The sequence below is a fragment of the Adiantum capillus-veneris genome, chromosome 5 (assembly GCF_014529385.1).
Source record: "Adiantum capillus-veneris isolate H3 chromosome 5, ASM1452938v2, whole genome shotgun sequence".
NCBI classification, from domain to species: domain Eukaryota; kingdom Viridiplantae; phylum Streptophyta; class Polypodiopsida; order Polypodiales; family Pteridaceae; genus Adiantum; species Adiantum capillus-veneris.
Window position 1 is genome coordinate 1,701,164 of NC_140935.1, and position 20,984 is coordinate 1,722,147.

At 45.1% G+C, this 20,984-nt stretch overlaps 1 long non-coding RNA gene across 3 annotated transcripts in view; it reads right to left on the minus strand.

Annotated features, from left to right (window-relative positions):
- Nucleotides 1-293: 293 nt before the first annotated feature.
- Nucleotides 294-20,984, minus strand: part of LOC147456777 (uncharacterized) — a 78,932-nt gene continuing 58,241 nt past the window's right edge. For all 3 annotated transcript variants that reach the window (XR_015188261.1, XR_015188260.1, XR_015188262.1), the window contains one exon: nt 294-651. This is a non-coding gene — a long non-coding RNA (uncharacterized LOC147456777). The remainder of the gene's footprint in view (nt 652-20,984) is intronic.

Sequence of the window (20,984 nt, forward strand, 5' to 3'; positions counted from 1 at the left end):
AATTGAACCTACAAAATCTTTTGGTCTACCAATCAATCGAGAAACAATTGTGATTGACTAAAAAAGATTGACTCGTTCCCCAAATATCGATCATCATAGACGCACTTAATGCAACATCAACTTAAAGAATAAGATGTTAGTCTAGGAAAAAAAACAATGACTAAAAAAGATGATTTATATCCCCCAAAAACCTGGAAAACGTCATAATGGATGACTAATTACAAAAAACACCACAGCTTCTTGCTGATTTGTGGTAAGAGAAAATTCTCTTAGCCAAAAAAGAAACACAAATCTCACACAACAATGCTCTGTCTTGTCATCATTGAAACTCCAAGCAAACCATCATTGTTCTTTTAAGTGAACATGAGAGACAGCCCAAGAAAAAATATGAACGGGCATTTGAAAATCTCAAAGCATAAGAAAATACTCTTACAGTTCTTGTTTGTCCAGGGTTGTGCACTCAACTCTCATGCTTGAGAAGATGATTAAGAAAGATTGGTTTCCAAACATTAATACCAACACTCGCATCATCCGACAACCCGACAAAATGCCAGCAACAAAGGGTTTGGCCCAACACACTAATTCTAAATATTCGTAAGTCAAGTCGTGATGAGCTACCATGGTCTTGCTATTGACAACATACAAAGATACCTGCAAAGACACAAAACCTTATCAGGATTGATAATGCATGACATCAACGACGATCAAAATGAAGCTTCAAGGTTCTCTTTCCTATAATTCAACAGCTTCAAAGCCACAACTTTAACAACCTTTTGTGACAAGTGTTGGCATTTGACCTGTTGTATGTTATGACATCAGATGACATTGATACTTTGTACCTATATTTGTATCTATATCTACAAATATCTACACACGCACATACATTCATACATACCTACCTACATACATAAGTGTCAATTCACATTAATTTTTCATTCTTTTAGTTGTGGTTTTGAGCTCACAGAGAATCTCCATGTTCTCTTAGCAAATTACAAAGAAAACAATATCAACTATGTAATGGAACGGCACCAAGTGCCAACTAAAAAGAACAAACTAGAACAGACTTTTAGCATTTCAAAACAATTGACTGAAAGAAAGAGAGAATCCACGCGAGAGACATGAAGTGGCAGAGTTTCATCTCGAGAAAACAGTAGCCCCAAACTATGGCTCCCCTTTTGGTATTTCTTTATATTGCTTACATTGCTCTGCTTCTCCACGTGGTAGAATGCCAAAGAGAGAGAGAGCCCAAACAACATATTTAGAGGCCCTTGGCCTATTCAAAAACATCCCACATGAAAAGCATTAGTTCTAAAAGCATTTGGTCCAAAAGCAAGCACCTTGCTTTCTTTTAGGGTTTAGGGCCCTCGGCCAATGATTTGTAAGTTGGTTATAATCCTGATCCCTTTTTTCTTTTAGGCCCCTCGGCCATCTTTAATAAGTTGGTCTTTTATTCTTTTCTTCTTCTTCTACTAGAGTTTAGGGCCTCGGCCGGGATCGGGTTAGGCTCAAGGAGTCCTAACCCCCTTCAGTGGTTGACACGTCAGCAATTTGTGACAAACTAGACAACTCAAATATGGAGAGAAAGATGATACTCAAGACCCAATAGCAAGGAAGTAGCTCGGGTCGATCAACGTGCCTCTAGTGTGAGGAGAATGTGAGCTCTGTTGTGGTAGCTGCTCCTCTGGCTGCTCACCACACTAAAGAAGTCTCTGATCCGTCTCTGAGGCTGGCTAGCCTCGCCTCTCATCACGCTCTCTCTATGTCTGCGCAGCTCGAGCCAAAACATACCCAGACATCTTTGGTCCTCATACTCCATGACTCTAGAGAGTGGTCCAAAGCCCTCTCTGAACAAGCAGTGAAAGCGGCCTCGTATCTCATAGTAAACTAGGCAGTGGCATGTGTAGTGCAACTCTGTCTCAGGGTCCATGTGACATAGGGGACATGTCTTGGCCTCTGCTGGTACTACGCTGTATCTACCAGTCTCGATCCGAAGCTGGTGTGAAGATGTGCGTATCTGGCCAATAGCATATCGTATCCCATGAGATAAGTGGGTGTCCATGTATCTGGGCCTCGTCACAAAACCATCCTCAGTAAGCTGGAGAAGATGCTCTCTATAGAAAGCCATCTTCGTGCCCAACTCCTATGCCGGCTGAATCCAAGTTCTCCTAGTATCTAGCTGAGTCAGGTCTTGGTGAATGAGCCTGGTGATCATGGACTGTGTAAGAGTCAGAGATGGTGCATCCAATGAGTACTGGAAGGGGGGCAGTCTCTCCATGCTGAACCCATGTACCTGAAACCATGATGCCATATCCCCATACCAGCATGTTGTGTCTCCCTGCAAAGCGAGCTGTCAAGAGGACTCAAGTGCTAGACGGTCATAACTGTCTCTAGGGAGGTCCCACAAGCGGTGTAAAAAGGAGACTGGTCTGGTAAGCGCCTCAACCACTAGTGGGGGGGCAACTAGCTTTGCTCGAATAATGTCATGTGGTACAGAAGCCTTGGCTCTAATAAGCCGCGATATCATAGAGACTAGAGGCTTCTCCATGTCTCCCCATCCATCAATGCGACCCGACCTCCCGTGATGGTCCAATGAAGGCCCCGATACCTAGACTCCATAGAGCAATGCGGAAGCCACCAAAGTGTCAAAAAGCCAGAGCTTCATCCGAGGCTCTTCAAACTGAATCTGTGAACACATCCTCTTCATCCACCCAATGCTGCATGTGCTCTAGTCAGTCTAGTGTCTGCTGCTCTCCTCAATGAAAATGCTGGTCCACAAAAGACCACTCCAAAGTAGGTGTAAGCATATGTATACTCCACTGTCTCATGGCCGTATGTGAATGTGGGTGCTGATCTCCTAGTCCACTGATCAGTGGTGTTAAACACCATGACCTTGGTTTTACCAAGGTGGACAGACAAACCACTGTCGTGGGCAAACCTATGCAAAGCATCCAAGTGACGTTGCATCCCCTCCGGAGAGTCGGAGATCAACACAATAACATCAGCATATAACAATAGTGGAATCCATATCCCTGCCAACTGTGCACACAGAGAGAGAGAGAGAGAGAGAGAGAGAGAGAGAGAGAGAGAGAGAGAGAGAGAGAGAGAGAGAGAAATGAAATGAAATGTTATATTAACGTCTTCAAAAGGCCAAAGTGACTGTGAGACCAAAAAGGTTACAAGTGGTGAATCTAATACAATGTCTGAGTACAACTGAAAAGGGGGGGGTTGGGGCGGGGGGGGGGGGGGGGGGAGAGGGGGATGAGAGCTGATACAATGGTACAATGGGTGGGCTCATACAATGGGTGATATAAAAATGGTAGGCGGATCGGGAGGGGGGGGGGGGGGGGGGGGGGGGGGGGGGGCGCGATTCCTCATCGGTCGGCGGCGAATCTCGTCAATATCCTCCATAGTCAGTACTCTGACTAGCGCCTTGCATGTCGAGTTAGGGTGATCTGGATCCTCTGCCTCAGCCTCCTCCGATACTGTGAAGCCCCACGTGATCGTGGTCGTCTGGATCTCCCAAGCTCAATCGCCCGATCGATCAACGTACTTCTGAGGTGGGTGTGATCTGAAGCTGAGCTCTGCTGTGGTGAGCACTCCTCTAGCTGCTCATTGTCCGGTGTAAAGAAATCTGTGATCTGCCTCTGAGACTGGCTCTCTCTTGATGTCCTAAGCGAAGCTCTCCCTGTGGCGCAGCTTGAATCAGACCAAAATGCTGCAGTCATTTCGTCTATCAATTCCTGCACTCACAAGAAGTCAAGAACAAATCAGTATCATTATCAGGAATTCCATTTCATAAAGTCATCCAGCAGAATACTGTCAGCTCTCAGTATCCCTGAAGCTCAAAGAGACATCAGTGACTTTAGTATCAAAATCGAGGCACCTGTTGAAAAGGGAGCGGAGCGACTCCCCTCTTGTGCATCCCACTGCACCAGATCTCCGGCCAAGCTGAATTCTGGGTTCCGTTTGGAGTAGACTATGCTAAACCAAAACATCGAGGTAAAGTTTCACAATCCGAGGAGTATCTACTAGGTCCTCCTCCTCCATCCACTTCGCATCAAATGCAGGAAAGTTCTTGAACTAAACCAAGAACCGCCTTCGGACTTTACCTTTCTTCGTATCATTATGTGCCAAAATCTATTCAAGAACAAGGATCTCCTCGTTTTCTTCCACTTAGGGTTGCTCATCAGGCTCCCCATCATCAGGCACATCACCCTTAACAGGTTTCAAGAGACTCACATGCAATGCATTGTGAATCCTCCAAGTATCTGGCAGTTTCAATCGGAAGGAGACATTATTTATCTTTTCAGTTATCTGGAAAGGTCCGTAGTATCGCATACTAAGCTTTGGAAAAAGCCTCTCCTTTCCCTTTTTCTTTCGTAGGCGTCCCTTCTCAAAACGTAAGAGCACCCAATCATCCTCCTTCAGTTTCAAGTCGCGACGATGGCGATCCGCTGCCTTTTTCTGTCGTTCTTGAGACTCTTGCAAAGTCTCGCGAACCTTGGCAAAAGCCGTATCCAAATCTCGCGAATATTCATCCGCTTCAAATATCTAATCTTTCGTGCTCAGGAAGGATGGAACCTTCGCAGCACTTCCAACAATCTCACATGGCGTCTTCCCCGTCGAAGAGTGTATCGTGTTATTATAGGCAAATTCCACCAAAGGTAAGTTCTTTTCCCATTGAGTCTTCTGATCCGAGATACAAGACTTCAATAAATCTAAAATCACTGAATTGGCAATCTCAAATTGCCCGTCAGTCTGCAAGTGGAACGATGACGAGAACTGCAACCGCGTGCCAATGTTCTCCCAAATTGCCTTCCAAAACAAACTCATAAATCTGGGGTCTCTGTCGGAGACAATTGTCTCAGACGTGCCATGTAATCGGAAAATCATCGTGATCATTCTGTGTTCTTGGGAGATCAAAAATGAAATCCATTGCAATACTTTCCCAAGGGTGGGTGGGTATGGGTAAAGGCTGTAACAATCCCTGTGCCTTATGCCTGTCAAACTTGACCTTCTGGCATACCAAGCAACTGCGCACAAACTCTTCCACATCCTTTTTGAGTCTCGGCCCAAAGAAGTATCTCTCTACCCCCTTCATGGTGGTAGCAATGCCGCGGTGACCCGTAAAAGGTGGACAGTGGCATTCAGTCATAACCCTTTCCCTCAACGGCTGTGTAACGCACAACATAGTCTTTTTCATCAAGTAGCCTTCCCGAAGGGAGTATCCAGCTACTGTCTCCCCATCCCGTATCCGTGTGAAAATATCTGCAAAATCTGTATCTGTGGCATACTGATCGACCATATCCTTGAAGCTCCTATGATGTATGGCGGAAATAGCCAGAACCAACGGTTTCCGAGACAAAGCATCTGCCACCACATTCTTCTGTCCCTACACATGGACAATCTGGAAGTGGAACTGTGACAAGATGTTTGCCCACCGCATCTGCTTTTCCGAAAGCTGCTTCTGTGACAAGAAGTAGCGCAAACTCTGATGGTCTGTAAAGACAGTAAAATCCGCTCCGAGTAGGTAATGCCGCCACTGAGTAAGAGCATGGATAACCGCCAAAAGCTCTTTCTCATAGATCTGTGCTGTCATCTCCGGCCTAGAGAACAAACGGCTCTCGTAAGCTATGACATGGCCTTCTTGCATCAAGACCGCACCCAGACTACGACCACAAGCATCACAATATACTTCAAATGACTTCTGCAAGTCCGACAAAGTCAAAATAGGTCCCGTAGTCAATTTCTCTTTCAATGTCCGAAAGGCAGTCACCTCTGTGGGTCCCCACGAAAAAGGTACTCCTTTCTGTGTCAAGGTATGCAAAGGGGAAGCAACCTCTGCAAACTTTCGTATGAACCCCCTGTAGTACGAACACAGTCCCAAGAAGCTTCTAACTTCATGGACATTCCTCAAATCGGGCCAATCACGGATAGTCTCTATCTTGGCCGGGTCCATTTGCACTCCTGCTGCTGACACAATGTGTCCCAAAAAGTGTATCTCTGGTAGGAAAAATTCACTTTTCTTTGCATTAATCACTAGCGTGTGATCTCGTAATGCCTGAAAGACTTGAAGCAGATGATCTCTGTGTTCTGCCTCATTCTTGGAGAAAACAATGATGTCGTCAAAGAAAGTGCCAACAAATAGCCTGTACTCTCAAAAAATCCTGTCCATCATCCGGTTAAATGTCGCAGGAGCATTGGTTAAGCCAAAAGGCATCACCAAAAACTCAAATAACCCAAAAGTCGTCCGAAAAGCTGTCTTGTAGACATCTCCTGGCGCTATCCTGATCTGATGATATCCACTCTTCAAGTCAATCCTGCTAAAGCACGAGGATCCCTGTAACTTGTCGAGTATATCATCGATCCTAGGAATCGGAAATCTGTTCTTGATGGTGATTTCGTTGAGAGTGCTATAATCGATGCACATTCTCCAAGATCCGTCTTTCTTCAAAAACCAACAACACTGGAGAGCAATACGGTGAAGTACTAGGCTAGACAAGACCCTTTTCCAAGAGGTCTTTCACTGGGTTCATAATCTTTTCATTCTGTACCAGTGTGACATGAAACGTTTCGTGGTTTCGCCCGTTTCGGGGTTTCGAGGTTTTGAAACGTTTCGTTTCAGGGCACAAAAATTATGAAACAGGTTTCGTAGAAATATATTTAAATAAAGATATAAAAATATATATTTATTTATATATGCATGCATGCATGTATGTATGTAAGTATGTATCTATGTATGGATGGATGGATAGATTAAAGATTCATGTGTGTGTGTACATACGGACTAGTAAACTGGTTTTATTATGTACTCTTATTAGTGTTTATACACATACATATGCATATGTATAAGCACACGTGTATAATAGACATACATACATACATATACGTGTGTACATATATACATATATGTACGTATGTATATGTATGTACAATGTGCATAAAAGAGAGGCAATAGTGCAAAGAGAGTACAAAAAAATCTTTTTAAACTACTGAAATTTTAAAAAAATCGCTAAATTTTTTCAAAAAATTGACTTTTTTTTTTCGGGCAGTTTCCCGTTTCGTGAGTTTCGCCGAAACGTTTCGTCCGTTTCGGGGTTTCGAGGTTTCATACCTATGAAACTCGTTTTTATGTCACACTGTTCTGTACTCGGCTCACACGGTAAGGTGGCCGATTCGGTTGCGTGCTTCCAGGTATCAGATCAATGGTCTGACCTTCAGGCCCTCTGGAAAGCAATCGGCATGAGTGTGGAGAAAAATCTTGGCGTTCTTTTGATCAGGTCAAAACATATTCAATCTTTATCCATCGTTCAGTTCTCTCCCAAAAGAATGAGTAAGAAACTGAAGTTCATCGAGTACAATCTCTAAGCCCTTCATTTATCAAAGTCGCTTTCTCGGCCCGGTAGCAACCATGGCGTAGTTCTTGTGGTACCAAGGGATCCTGAGTAGAACGTCACTCGCGTGCCCTGAACACCCCTGTCATTGCAAATGAAGTTTGCCAATGCTCGGTGTAATGGCAACATCCCATCCGGGTGCCAGTCGAACTATTTCTGCCTGTGGCGTCAGTCTGTCGAGCGTAATTCCAAATCGAGCCGCCAATTCCAAGTGAACAGAAGTTGACCTTGGCTCCTTCAAAAGAGCTTCCTGATCCTTCACTTTGCCCCAAAAGCGGCAAAGTTTGTACTTTCATTCATTTGATTCGGTGCAAGTCCCACACCATGTGGTACCAGTTCTGCTTTTCTATCTGCCTTTTCTGCCACGTTCCTCAGCTGCTCTCGAACTCTAAGGCCTGTCGTCGTCTTTATCATTCTGTTCTTTCTGTGCCTTTTTAGGGCACTTCGCGGAGATATGTCCATGTTCCCCGCATCCAAAGCACTTCCCCTCTCTGATGAAGCAAGCTCTCTCCTCAGGAGTAAGCTTGGGTCGTGCATCCTTTTTCTCTGGGTTGCTCTTTTTCTTTCTACTTTCATTCCCACAAGTCTGTTCGGCTCGTTGTGTCATGGCCTTATCTATGGGGTAGGTCAAACTGCCAGAGTGAATGGCAAAGCCCCGCTTCGCATGACTCATCAACTCCTAAATAGAAGCTGACTTCTATTCCAAGCAGTGATCTCGGATCTCTGTAGATAGACCCAAGGTAAACCGTTCAATCTGTTCTCTGAACAAGATCTTCTTGAATGAAGAGGCGGGTAGAAAAGAGTTCAAGAATCTTTCACAATAAGCATTGCTTGTGTCTTTCTTGGTCATCCGAAGATGGTTCCAAGCAACTCGTATATCTCGTTCATATTCTTGCATCAACCAAGAAGAAATAAAAAGCTTTTTAAATTTCAGCCATTTAACTGGCGCAGTCTTGTTTAAAAGAAGCGTGGACCACCAAGTACGAGCATTCCCCTTAAGGTAAGAGGTAGCTCTCCGAATCTTGGAGTGCTCTGAATAGTGTCCTCCCGCGAAAGCAATGTCAAACTGTTGTATAAAAGACAGCCTTCGAAGCATATGAGTATCCGGAAAAGTATCAAACTTGATCGAGTGGCCACCTTCCTTAAACTCTCGGACTTTCTTGCTTTCATCTTCGAGAAAGTCATACTGGTTGGCTTTGTAAAAATTCTTCTTGTTCGCATAAAAGTTTCCATGATCAGAATCTGAGCTGTCTGTAGACAAGTCCTCAGTAGAACTGTCAGTCTCTGGGCGAGATGTAGCCTTCTTCTTGCCCTTTCCGAAGCTTTGTTTCTTGCTTCGCCTTTTACCTTTTCTATCTTCTTCGCTCGAATCTGAAGAGCTAGAAGAACTGTCAGAAGAAGAAGAAGAAGAAGAACTGGGTACTCCTTCAAATCGAACACGCTTCTTCTGTTTCTTTCCCTTGTCAAATGTGGACCGACGATCCAAATATCCCGGGAAGTCAGTGCCTTTCTTCTGCTTTTTGCCGTGCTTTTTACCTTTCTTTTGCACATCGAAAAAGCTGAGCAATCCATGCATCAACCACGTTCTCCAGTTCCTTCTCCGTATATTTTTTTGGAGGCAGAAGGTTTCTTGAGAGCGGGTTTCGGGAGTGGTGTTGTGGTTCTCTGCCACTCCATCTGTACCTCTTCCAAAGAGGTCTGGTTCATATATTTTGCCATCTTTGGGTCCTTGGCAAAATTGAGCATCATCTTTGTTGCATCGCCGATCAATTGACGACGCTCCATCTCTGTTTGCTCCGCTTGAGTAGGCCGAGGCGGGCCATACTCTCTGTCTGAATCTTCGTTGTGATCCCAGCCCGCATCTCAAGATGCAGAGGGAGTCGACTGATCATTGCCTGAAGCCATAGGAGCCGCAGAAAGAAATTCGGGGATTTCCACGATTAGGGTTTTTGGCAGAAATTAGGGTTTGCAAAAATTTTTCAGCCTCCGCGATTTTCGGAAATTAAGGTTTCTACTATCCGCCACGTCATCACTTTGTGACAAATGCCTCGACCACAAGGGGAGGAGCAGCTAGCTCAGCTCGAATAATGTCATGTGGCACTGAAGCTTTATAGGAATCATCCGAGAAATCATAGAGACTAGAGGCCTCTCCATACATCTCCATCCATCAGTGCTAACAAATCTGCCATGGTGATCCACCGAGGGTCCCCATATCTGAACTCCATAAAGCATAGTTGAAGCCACTAGAGTGTCAAAATCTAGAACTTTGTTCGAGGTTCCTGAAACTGAACCTGCGAACACATCCTCTGCAGTCTCCCTAATGCTGCGTAAGCTCTGGTCAGTCTCGTCTATGTTGCTCTCCTCAAGGAGAATACTGGGCCACTGAAAACCACCCCAAGATAGGTATATGCATCTGTATACTCCACAATCTCTCGACCATAAGTAAAGGTGGGACCTGACCTCCTAACCCATTGTGCCGTGGTGTTAAACACCATTACCTTGGTCTTACCAACGTTCACTAACATTCCACTATCCTGGGCAAATACCTGTAATGCATCCAAATGACGTTGCAACCCTTCTAGAGAATCTGAAATCAGCACAATATCATCAGCATATAACAACAGCGGAATCCATGTCCCTGCTAGCTGAGCATCTCTATCTCCCTCTCGCTCTACGTAGTTTGAAAACTCATCCACATACATCCCAAAAAGAGTCGTAGATAGGGGGCATCCCTGCTTCACCCCAATAGTGGAGTGGACTCACGAGGACGTGGCAACTGCTAACCTTAGTTGTTGGTTTCTTTCCAATGATTTTTGTTTAATTTTTGAGACCCTCTTTTTGAAGTTGCAAATGGTCGGACATTGTATGGCCAATGTGAACGGTAGTTTCACCCGCACACGGGAAGTTGGTCGGCACTAGAACTCGTAAGTAAAAGAATGTCTAGGCTCAGTTCAAGATCATGTAGGTCCTCCCGTCGCACTTAGCAAGTTGGTGGATACTAGGAAGTGAACTCAATAAAGCCATAAAGTCAAGGTGGGATCACCAACAGAAAGTATCCGATAGTTGGGCCACATTGCACTTTTGGATGCGGTCCCAATGAGGATAGATGGTCAAAAGACGAGTGGGAGCCCAACGGAAGTATCCCCTAAAATTTAGGGAACTGCTATTTTGGGCCACGAAATCTGTTCGTGTCATTAGCTTCAAAATGACAAGGGGAACATTTTATTACCATGCTGCAAAGTCAACTGATGCACCAGTTGAGAGAATTTTAAGCAGGAAGCCCAATGCGGCAAAATTGCATATATGAGTGCCAAGTGGCACTTTTTGGCCAATTTATCAAGTTTGGGAGAACAAAACTCGTAACTGACTTTTCGAAGCAGTTTTGGAGGCTGATAACTCTGATTTTCAGCCATTTCTTTGCATTTTTTAGCTTCCCATGACTTTACCTTGGACCAAGAAGCTCATTTTCAACATTGGAAGGCATCAAATGCGTGTTTACAGGGCTGTTTTGCTGCGTTTTCAGCGATACGCAGGTTTTGGCAGCCATGGAAAACTTCCCCTTTTTGCATCTATTTGTTCAAAAATACATTACAAGTCAAGCACAGAAGAGGGGGCACTCGATTTATGCTGGGGGGATGCTTCATTGAGAACCAATCACAGGTTAAGAGCTATGGAGTGCTTTCTTTCCCTCCCATGTACAGTGTGGTGCTAGGAGTGATGCCCTGCACGCTACACACTGCTCTCTCTCCCCCCTAGGTGCAGTTATGTGATGCCCCACAAGAGGGCTCTTCATTTGACTGATGTACAGCTGTGTGGTTTCATGCTTTTGTGCTGAGGCAAGAGCCTTCTTGAGCAAGAACAGGGGTAGCTAAAGCAGGCACCGGTGAGGGTAATAACCTCACCGTACTGGTGCGTTTTCAGCGTTGTGTATGCGCTGTAAATTGATTTTTTTTCAGCCATACGGAGGCCAAAACCATTGGGAATCGAGCCCCACTGGCAGAGGACAGTTAGGGGACTGTTTGGGGCTGAAAACAGGGCAAAAACCAGTAAATACAGCGTGCTGAATTTACTGTTTTTGGGCAGGAATCAGAGAACCAGTGGAAGTGAGTTCTAGTAGGGCAATTGTTTTCGCGCAAGTTTGGGGCTGTTATGCTGCCGAAATTTGGCCAAAACAGATGGGATCTAGCGGGATACAGGTAAAGGGATTCCCAGGACTCTACTTGTTAATTTACCCTCCTAAAGAATAAAGAAATACCAAAAGGGGCGCCAATTTTGGGGCCTACAGGTTGTCGGCGTCTGCTCGGAGCATTCTCGCTTCCGAGCCGTGTGTGTGCTTAAGTGTTAATTCCCGTCGCAGGTTACCCTTGCAAAGTGCTCTGTGTCTCAGGTAAAGTAAAGAATTTCGGGTGAAAGCCAAAGCCTACCGCCCCACGGGCCAGTTTCAAGGTTCCATTGCCAAGACATCAGTCACTTTTTTATCAAGAAGTGAGCCTCGGTTGTTTTGGGTAAAGACACAGAGTACATGAACGTGGGATCACTATGGCCGACAAAGAGCATTATGGAAGAGAGTTCCTCTTCACAGGACAGACAAAAAATTCCGCATGTTTGCCCTGCCAAAAAGTGGTTAAATTAGGGCTGATTTTCTGCTGCTTTTCTAAGGTTTGCAAGTATGAACCAAGATGAGATAGGGAGAGGTCTCACGGTGGTAGATTGGCCACTAGATCTCCTTGGGAGTGATGTGGGTCTGCCAAGTGGCACATTGCTCGCCGATTCTCTGAGGCGATTGCTTGGATTCTTTGACGCATTGGTAAATCATCTTGAAATTTGAGCTTACCGTGTCGTGGATAGTACGCTACAGTGTTGTGGAAATATGCTCGTTTGCGAAGGCAAGAGCCTCTTGCAAAGGTAAAAAGTTAAGGGACAGGTTGCAAGATGCTATGTGGTGAAGTTCAAGAACTATCCACCTATGGACGGAAAGTGGATGGAAGAGCATGAACTGTCAGAGTCACCAAATGTATTGCAGCTTTACCTTGAGGTCTTTGGGTTACAGCCTACTTATGCCCCAACCCAACGTGTGCAAAGGAGGGGTAATGATAGAGCTAGCACATCATATGTACATATGAATTCAGTGTAATAGATGGAAATGACAAAAGTATGAAGGTCTCATTAAGTCATTTGTATCTATGTGTAACGACCTTTCTTGCGGATACATGCGATGATAAAAGAGTGCTAACAACACGAGATCATCAGTGGCATGTATTTATGGTATGCAATCGAGGACGTTTGCGATTTCAAGAGGGGGGTATGTCACGAGGACGTGGCAACTGCTAACCTTAGTTGTTGGTTTCTTTCCAATGATTTTTGTTTAATTTTTGAGACCCTCTTTTTGAAGTTGCAAATGGTTGAACGGTAGTTTCACCCGCACACGGGAAGTTGGTCGGCACTGGAACTCGTAAGTAAAAGGATGTCTAGGCTCAGTTCAAGATCATGTAGGTTTTCCCGTCGCACTTAGCAAGTTGGTGGATACTAGGAAGTGAACTCAATAAAGGCATAAAGTCAAGGTGGGATCACCAACAGAAAGTATCCAACAATTGGGCCACATTGCACTTTTGGATGCGGTCCCAACGAGGATAGATGGTCAGAAGACCAGTGGGAGCCCAACGGAAGCATCCCCTAAAATTTAGGAAATTGCTATTTTGGGCCACGAAATCTGTTCGTGTCATTGGCTTCAGAATGACAAGGGGAACATTTTATTACCATGCTGCAAAGTCAATTGATACACCAGTTGAGAGAATTTTAAGCAAGAAGCCCAATGCGGGAAAATTGCATGTATGAGTGCCAAGTGGCATTTTTTGGCCAATTTATAAAGTATGGGAGAACAAAACTCGTAACTGACTTTTCGGAGCAGTTTTGGAGGCTGATAACTCTGATTTTCAGCCATTTCTTTGCATTTTTGAGCTTCCCATGACGTTACCTTGGACCAAGAAGCTCATTTTCAGCATTGGAAGGCATCAAATGCATGTTTACAGGGTTGTTTTGCTACGTTTTCAGCGATACGCAGGTTTTGGCAGCCATGGAAAACTTCCCCTTTTTGCATCTATTTGTTCACAGATGCATTACAGGTCAAGCACAGAAGAGGGGGCACTCGATTTATGCCGGGGGGATGCTTCATTCAGAACCGGTCACATGTTAAGAGCTATGGAGTGCTTTCTTTCCCGCCCATGTACAGTGTGGTGCTAGGAGTGATGCCCTGCACACTACACATTGCTCTCTCTCTCCCCTACGTGCAGTTATGTGATGCCCCACAAGAGGGCTCTTCATTTGACTGATGTACAGCTGTGTGGTTTCATGCTTTTGTGCTGAGACAAGAGCCTCCTTGAGCAGGAACAAGGGTAGCTAACTGCTACTCCAAAGCAGGCACCGGTGAGGGTCATAACCTCACCGTACAGGTGCGTTTTCAGCGCTGTGTATGCGCTGTAAATTGACTGTTTTTCAGCCATACGGAGGCCAGAACCATTGGGAATCGTGCCCCACTGGCAAAGGACTGTTAGGGGACTGTTTGGGGCTCAAAACAGGGCAAAAACCAGTAAATACAGCGTGCTGAATTTACTGTTTTTGGGCAAGAATCAGAGGGTATACGCCAGTGGAAACGAGTTCTAGCAGAGGAATTGCTTTCGCGCAAGTTTTGGGGCTGTTATGCTGCCGAAATTTGGCCAAAACAGATGGTATCTAGCGGGATACAGGTAAAGGGATTCCCAGGACTCTACTTTGTAATTTACCCTCCTAAAGAATAAAGAAATACCGAAAGGGGTGCCAATTTTGGGGCCTACAGGTTGTCAGCGTCTGCTCGGAGCATTCTAGCTTCCGAGCCGTGTGTGTGCTTAAGTGTTAATTCCCGTCGCAGGTTACCCTTGCAAAGTGCTCTGTGTCTAAAGTAAAGTAAAGAATTGCAGGTGACAGCCAAAGCCTACCGCCCCACGGGCCGGTTTCATGGACCGTGTCAGACATGCCCTCAATAGTGCGTACTCGGCCCATCACTGTCCTATAAAAGCCAAGATCCCCCAAATTAGCTATGTGGGCACTCCCATGTCCTGTAGTCTACGTATAAGTCTGGCTCTTGGCACTGTGTCAAAAGCTTTGCAGAAATCTACAAAGCTACAATAGATCCTCCTGCCATGGTGTCTACCCTTCTCAATAATAGCTTTGAGTGTCAAAATCTGGTCAAGGGTAGAGAAACCTCTCCTGAATTCTGCCTGCCTTGATGCTCGTATGCCCTCTCTCTCTGCCCATCTACTTCCTGCTCAAGAACAGATGTATATAACCTAGCCAATGTGTGACCAACCATGATTGTGCGATAATTCCTAGGAATCATGGGATCTCCTCACTTGAAGATAGGCACAATCATGGACATACTCCAAGTCCACGAAAACCCACATACATAAACATCATAGCAAGCTCTGCAAGCACATCACTGGCATGGATGAAATGCTCTGCTACCAGACCATCATGATCATGTGCTCTCCATGTCTTTATCTTGTCAATGGCTTTCCTTACCCTTTCAGCAGTAAAGAAAATACACGTCTCTGGGCATGTCTCTGGTGGGTCCACCAAAGGTGGCTGCCCTGATGCTGTGTAGAGAGATGTGGCATATTCCCCCCATGTCTCTGTGGAGGTGATGGGCAATGGTGGTGAATGCTCTTGAAATAGCCTCCATGCCTCGCCTGAGTCCTGACTCATAAATAGATGATACAGATCCCGCTCTAACTGAGATATATAAGCCCTCTTCTTTCGTCGCACTAGGCAGCGAAAGATAATCCGTGACTCTATGTGTGGTAATAGCCATGAGGACCTCCCTTTGTAGTCTGATCCTCGTCTCTCTACACTCCTCATCATACCAGCTGTTCTGGGGCATGCTCGCTCCCGCCAATCATCTCCGTGTAGTCTGACTGTGGGGATATGTGTCACAAACTGGTGATGTGACATGGTGACACACACACACACACACTCTCCTGAAGCAGTCCCGAAATCTCCGCAGAATCGCTGACGTGACAGTGACGTGGCAGAAGTTTACGAAAACCCGCAAATTGCGGCAAAAATCACGGAAGCCTGTACGGACAGCTGACATGGCAGTTACGTACGGAAAAAACAGCTTTTGCGTGGCTGGTTTCTACGAGAGAGAGAGAGAGCTTTTGAGGATTACTTGCTTTGTTCCCAAGAGAGCTTGTGAGATTAACTGCTTTATTTTTGCAAGGCTTTTTATGGGCAGATTTTGGGGCTCCGCTTTTGGCATCCCTTGTAAACCTTTATAAGTGTGGCTTGGGCTCCCACTCTGCAGAGCATCTGGACATAGAGTCCGAGAGTGAGAACCCTCCCACTCCCTTGAACTTTGAACTCAGATTAATACAAAAAGAAATACCGAAAGGGGCGCCAGTCTTTGGGGCCAATATCTCTAGGCACGGAACTCCGCCGGGCCGTGTCGAATCAATTGTGAACTGTTTTGAAGTAAATCTCTGTTGTGTTGCGGTAGAATCTTGACTTGGAGTGTCCAAGTTTGTTATAGTGGTATCAGAGCGCGGCCGATTTCTCTTCTACTGGGAAATCCGATCCTTTTCTCGTGACACTTATGGATTCAAATAGAGATCAATCGACTTCCTCTGCAGCTGGGGATGCGGGAAGAGATCACGAAGAAGATTCTCACGAGTATGGCCCGCCTCGGCCTACTCAGGCGGTGATTGAAGAGATGAAGCGTCGACAATTGGTTGACGATGCGACAAAGATGATGATCAACATTGCGAAGGATCCCAAATTTGAAATTTTTTTGACGCAGACATCCTTCGACGAAGTGCACTCTCAGTGGCGGAAGGCCATAGAACCACCCCTCAAACCGGCACTCAAGAAACCTCCTACTCCAAGGATGTTTATAGAGCAAGAATTAGAAGAGGTGGTCGATACGCAAATTACACAGCTTTTTGACGCAACCAACAAAGCCAAAAAGCACGGCAAAAAGCAGAAGAAAGGAACTGACTTCCCGGGTTATTTGGGTCGTCAATCAGTTTTTGCCTCCGCAAGAAAGCAGAAAAAGCATGTCAGATTTGAAGGAGTATCCAGTTCTTCTTCTTCTTCTTCTTCTTCTGGCAGTTCTTCTAGCTCTTCTGACTCGAGCGAAGAAGACAGGAAAGGAAAAAAGCGAAGCAGAAAGCAAAGCTTAGAAAAGGGCAAGAAAAAGGCAAAGAAGACTAAGTTTTGCCCAATTTCTGACAGTTCTACAGAGGACTCGTCTTCGGATTCGGACTCCGATGATCACAGATTTTATGCAAAGAAGAAGAATTTCTATAAAGCCAACCAATGTGACTTTCTGGAGGATAAAAGCAAGAAAGTTCGAGAATTTAAAGAAGGTGGATTTGACATAGCTTTCTCTAAAGGGCATTACTCAGAGCAATCCAAGATTCGGAGGGCTACCTCTTACTTCAAGGGAAATGCTCGAACATGGTGGTCCACTCTTCTATTGAAGGCTTTTCATTTCTTCTTGGTTGACTCGGGAGTACGAACACGACATACGAACTGCTTGGAACCATCTTCGGATGACCAAGAAAGATACCTTGGACGCATATTGCGAGAGATTTTGGAGCTCTTTTCTACCCGCTTCTTCATTAAAGAAGATCTCGTTTAAAGAACAAATTGAGCGGTTAACCTTGGGACTTCCTATGGAGATACGAGATCACTGCTTAGAGCAAAAGTCAGATGAGTCATGCAAAACGGGGCTTTGCCATACACGCAGGCAGTTTGACTTACCCTACATATGAGATCATGACACAGAAAACCGAGCAGACTTCTAAAAATGAAAGTAGAAAGAAGAAGAGCCCCCAAGATCAGAAAGATAAGGATGCACGACCCCGGCTCACTCCGCGGGAGAGAGCCAACCACATCAAAGAGGGGAAGTGTTTTGGATGCAGGGAACAAGGACACATCTCCGCGAAGTGCCCTAAAAAGGCACAGAAAGATCAAGATGAAGAAAGGCCAAAGAGTTCAAAAGCAGCTGAGGAACATGGACGGAAAGGCAAGATGAAAGCAGAACTGGTTCCACATTGCATGGGTACTGACCCAACTACGATTGATGAGAGTACAGAACTTTGTCGATCTTGGGGCAAAGTGAAAGATCAAGAAGCCCTGATTTTCTTTGATGGAGGAGCCAAGGCCAACTTCATTTCACCTGAATTGGCGGCGCAGCTCGAGATTACACCCGATCGAATGGGACCACTAGCAGAGGTAGTTCTAGCGACACCCGACAGGGACGTAGCCATTACACCTATCATTGGCAAACTTCGGTTGCATTGCCAGGGGTATTTGGGTCACGAGGACTTCTACATAATTCCCTTGGAAGGTTGTGATGTCCTCCTGGGAATTCCCTGGTATCATAAGAACAACGCAGTGGTCGACTATCAGGCGAGAAAAGCGACTTTGACTACAGAAAAGGGCCGAACCATTGTACTTGATGTAAAACTTAAGGGCGAGTCTGTTCCTATTGTATCGGCTTCGGCCGTTTCAATATCAATGAAATTTAGTCTGTTTGTTTACTCGATCTTTTTGAAAGAGTTGAATGATGATCATAGGACAAATATGTCTGATCTAGAAAAAGAACGCCAAGATTTTCTCCACACTCATGCCGATTGCTTTTCTGAGGGCCTGCCAGGCAAGTTGCCACCAGCTCGTCCTGAGGATCATACCATTGATCTGATACCTGGAAGCACACCACCGAACCGGCCACCTTACCGTGTGAGGCGAGCCCAGAATGAAGAAATTATGAACCAAGTGAAAGACCTCTTGGAAAAGGGTCTTATCCAGCCGAGTAGTTCACCTTACTGCTCTCCAGTGTTGTTGGTTTTGAAGAAAGACAGATCTTGGAGAATGTGCATTGATTATATTCTAGAACGACTACATGGATCCTCTTGTTTCAGCAAGATCGATTTAAAGAGCGGATATCATCAGGTCCGAATTGCGGAGGGAGATGTCTACAAGACAACTTTTCGGACGACTTTTGGTTTATTTGAGTTTTTGGCGATGCCTTTTGGCCTAACAAATGCTCCAGCAACATTTAACCGAATGATGGACAGGATTTTTTGAGAGTACAGACTATTTGTTGGCACTTTCTTTGACGACATCATTGTTTTCTCCAAGGATGAGGCAGAACATAGAGAACATCTGCCACATGTCTTTCAAGCATTACGAGATCACAAGGGTGATTAATGCAAAGAAAAGGGAATTTTTCCTACCTGAGATACACTTTTTGGGACACATTGTCTCAGCAGCAGGAGTGCAGATGGACCCGGCCAAGATAGAGACTATCCGTGATTGGCCCGATTTGAAGAATGTCCATGAAGTTAGAAGCTTCTTGGGCTTATGTTCGTACTACAAGCGGTTCATTAGAAAGTTTGCAGAGGTTGCTTCCCCTTTGCATATCTTGACACAGAAAGGAGTCCCTTTCTCGTGGGGATCCACAGAGGTGACTGCCTTTCAGACATTGAAAGAGAAATTGACTACAGGACCAGTTTTGACTTTGCCGGATTTGCAGAAGTCATTAGAAGTATATTGTGATGCTTGTGGTCGTAGTCTGAGTGCGGTCTTAATGCAAGAAGGCAATGTCATGGCCTACGAGAGCCGATTATTCTCAAGGCCCGAATTGACAGCACAGATTTATGAGAAAGAGCTTTTGGCGGTTATCCATGCTCTTACTCAGTGGCGACATTACCTACTTGGAGACGATTTTACGGTTTTTACAGATCACTAGAGTTTACGCTACTTCTTGTCACAGAAGCAGCTATCGGAAAATCAGATGTGGTGGGCGAACATCTTGTCACAATTTCACTTCCAGATTGTCGATGTTCAGGGACCGAAGAACTTTGTGGCAGATGCTTTGTCTCGGAAGATGTTGGTTCTGGCTATTTCCACGATACATCATAGGAGCTTCGAGGATATGGTCGATCAGTATGCCACACATACAGATTTTGCAAATATTTTCACTCGAATACGGAATGGGAAGGTAGTAATGGGATATTCCATTCGGGATGGCTACTTGATGAAGAAAACGATGTTGTGTGTTACACAACCGTTGAGGGAAAACGTTTTAGCCGAATGCCACTGTCCACCTTTTACGGGTCATCGCGGCATAGCTATCACCTTGAAAGGTGTGGAGAGATACTTATTTTGGCCGGGACCCAAGAAGGATGGGATGATTTTGTACGCAGTTTCTTGGTATGCCAGTAGGTCAAGTTTGACAGGCATAAAGCATAGGGATTGTTACAGCCTTTACCCATACCCACCCGTCCCTGGGAAAGTATTGCAATGGATTTCATTTTTGATCTCCCGAGAACACAGAGTGGTCACAATGGTATTTGGACTGTTATTGACAGATTTAGCAAGCAAGCTCATTTCATTTCAGTGAAGAAAACAGTCAATCCGGATCACTTAGCGAGACTGTTTGTGGCCCAGATCTTCAGATTACATGGCATGCCTGAGACGATTGTCTCCGATAGAGACCCTAGATTCACGAATTTGTTTTGGAAGGCTATTTGGGAGAACATTGGCACGCGGTTGCAGTTCTCGTCATCGTTCCACCCGCAGACTGACAGGAAATCAGAGATTGCTAATTCAGTGGTACTAGATTTATTGAAGTCTCGGATCAGAAGACTCAATGCGATTACCATTGGTGGAATTTGCCTACAATAACACGATACACTCTCCGATGGGGAAGGCGCCATTCGAGATTACTAAAGGTGCTACGAAGGTTCCACCCTTCCTAAGCACGAAAGATAAGATTTTTGAAGCCGACGAGTACACACGAGACTTGGACACAGCTTTTGCCAAGGTCCGGGAGGCTTTGCAGAAATCTCAAGAAAGACGCAAAAAGGCAGCAGATCCAAAGCTTAGCATGAGATACTATAGACCTTTCCAAATTTCGAAAAGATAAATGATGTCTCCTTTCAACTGAAGATGCCCGATACTTGGAGATTCACAATGCTTTTCATGTGAGTCTCTTGAAGCCTTTTAAAGGCGATGTGCCCAATGATGGGGAGCCTGATGAGCAACCCGAAGTGGAGGAAAACGAGGAGATACTCGTTCCAGAACAAATTTTGGCACATAAAGAAAGAAAGGTAAAAGGTAAAACGATAAGGAGGTTCTTGGTTAAATTCAAGAACTATCCTGCATTGGATGCGAAGTGGATGGAGTAGGAGGACTTGGCAGATACTCCTTAGATTGTGAATCTTTACCTTGAAGCATTTGGTTTAGCATAGTCTATTCCAAAATTGAACCCCGAACTCAGCTGGGCGGAATTTGGTGCAGTGGGTATGCACAAGAGGGGAGTCGCTCCACTCCTTTGTCAACAAATTACCCCGATTTTGATACTAAAGTCACTGATGTCTGTTTTGAGTTTCAGGGATACTGTGAGCTCACAGTATTCTGCTGTATGACTTTATGAATTGGAATTCCCGATAATATGATACTGATTTGTTCTTGACTTGTTTAAGTGCAGGAATTGATAGACGAAATGACTGCAACATTTCGGTTTGAACGGTCTCGATAGACATGGTTGCA